At 37.6% G+C, this 2258-nt stretch overlaps 1 protein-coding gene and 1 long non-coding RNA gene across 4 annotated transcripts in view; one reads left to right on the top strand and one right to left on the bottom strand.

The window, feature by feature from the left end:
* The window catches only part of LOC114484186 (uncharacterized), an 81317-nt gene that overhangs the window by 1556 nt on the left and 77503 nt on the right, over nt 1-2258 (bottom strand). The window lies entirely within an intron of this gene.
* The window catches only part of STK39 (serine/threonine kinase 39), a 327698-nt gene that overhangs the window by 321545 nt on the left and 3895 nt on the right, over nt 1-2258 (top strand). The window lies entirely within an intron of this gene.

Below are 2258 nucleotides of genomic sequence, written 5' to 3'. Positions count from 1 at the left end.
TGGACCAGGGCACGAACCCGTATCCCCTGCATTGGCAGGCGGACTCTCAACCACTGTGCCACCAGGGAAGCCCCTCATTGTAGTTTTGATTTGCATCTCTCTAATAATTAGCGATTGAGCATCTTTTTGTGTGCCTGTTGGCCATCTGTATGTCTTCTTTGGAGAAATGTCTGTTTAGGTCTTCTGCCCATTTTTTGATTGGGTTGTTTCTTTGTTGTTGAGTTGTATGAGCTGTTTGTATATTTTTGAAATTAAGCCCTTGGCGGTGGCATTGTTTGTTTGCAAATATTTTCTCCCATTCTGTAGATTGTCTTTTCGTTTTGTTTATGGTTTCCTTTGCTGTGCAAAAGCTTGTAAGTTTGGTTCTGTCCCATTTGTTTATAAAAATAATTTTTTTAACATCTCTAAGTCGGTACAATAACTGTAACCCACAGAGACACAACTGTTTGGAGTTCTTGATAAAGTTTGAGAACTGCTGCGTAAAGGGTTTCTGGTCACTTTTCCCTAGATTTTAGTATCATTTGCATGTTGCCCTCGTGAGCATTTTGCAAGCCACAAAGAGGCAAGGACTTGGCCTTAAGAGAGAGCTAGCAAGATAGTTGGAGGAGGGAGGGCTGAGTGCCTTGAAGCCAAACCCCCTGGCCTGTGCCTCTTTGCCAGGAAACAGAACATAGAATGGGACGTGGGCCCCCTATGCCGTGTACCCACATAATCACTGGTTTGACTGACTACACATTCTCACTTCTATTACTCTTCACTGGAAGGATTTTAATGGTTTTATTTCTAGCCATTTTAACCTCCTGCTATTCACATTGACAAATTTCTGATGTAGCTTTCAAATGCACTGATGTGCTTCACACTTGCTAGTCTGACCTCTTTGTCAACAGCAGCAGCAATAGCTTGACCTCATGTTTGTCAGTTGTCTACACAGATTGCCTCTGCCTGCATCAGTGGGCTGAGTAAATGACGTTCTTAGCAATAGCAACAAGGAGAGAAGGGAAGGTTTAGGAGGATAGATCTAGAAGGAGAAAATTGGTGGGGTGGTAAGCATTACAGTATCAGTATGACTGCTTTGTTCACAGTGATAAGGAAAGAAGTGCTGCTGACCTTTCTGCCCCTGGCAATGCAAACAATGGAAATTGGAAATGGTATTTTACCGAATATCTTATCATCTGTCAAGTGAAACTAGAGACATCATTAGACAGACCCTGAATCTGAAAAAAAAAAAAAAAGAAAAAAGAAAACACCACTTGGCAAGTTTCAGCATAGTAACAAATGATATCCACAATTATCTGGAAAGGCTATTAAGATACTCTTCCCTTTTCCAACTATCTATTTGTGACAAACTGGATTTTCTTTATATACTTAAAAGAAAACAGAGCAATAGAGTGAATGCAGATGCAGGTGTAAGAATCCGGCCATCTTCTATTAAGCAAAACATTAAAGATTTGCAAAAATGGAAAAAGTAGTGCTACTCTTCTCAAATTTTTGTTTTAGGAAACTATGGTTATTTATTTTTCATGAAGATTTTATTAGCACGCAGTGGGTTTATTTCTATAATGTTTAATGAATCGGTAAATGAATACTTTAGAAATAACTATTTTCTAAGACGGTCAGTACCATATAACCTACATAAACATGTTTTATGTTTTAAAATATATTTAGTACTTTAACATTACTAAAAATATTTTTTATTGAAATATAATTGATTTACAACTTTGTGTTAATTTCTGCTATACAGCAAAGTGATCCATTCTTTTTATTTAATATTCTTTTTCCATTATGGTTTATCATAGGATACTAAATATAATAGTTCCCTGTGCTATATACGGTAGGACCTTGTTGTTGGTAGGACCTTGTTGTTTCTCCATTTATATCTGTAATAACTTTAACCCCAGCCTCCCAATCCATCCTTCCCCCAACTCCCTCCCCCTTGGCAACCACAAGTCTGTTCTCCATGTCCATAGGTTTGTTTCCGTTTCTCAGATAGGTTCATTTGTGTCATATTTTAGATTCCACATAAATGATATCATATGGTATTTGTCTTTCTCCTTCTGATTTACTTCACTTAGTACAATAATCTCTAGGTCCATCCATGTTGCTGCAAATGGCATTATGTCATTCTTTTTTATGGCTGAGTCTCAGTATTTCATTGTATATATGTACCACATCTTCTTTATCCATTCCATTGATGGACATTTAGGTTGTTTCCATGTCTTGGCTGTTGTGAATAGTGCTATGAACATAGGGGTGCATGT

This window comes from Physeter macrocephalus, chromosome 2 (genome assembly GCF_002837175.3).
Source record: "Physeter macrocephalus isolate SW-GA chromosome 2, ASM283717v5, whole genome shotgun sequence".
Classification (NCBI taxonomy): Eukaryota; Metazoa; Chordata; class Mammalia; order Artiodactyla; family Physeteridae; genus Physeter; species Physeter macrocephalus.
This window is presented reverse-complemented; position numbering and strand designations above follow the sequence as displayed.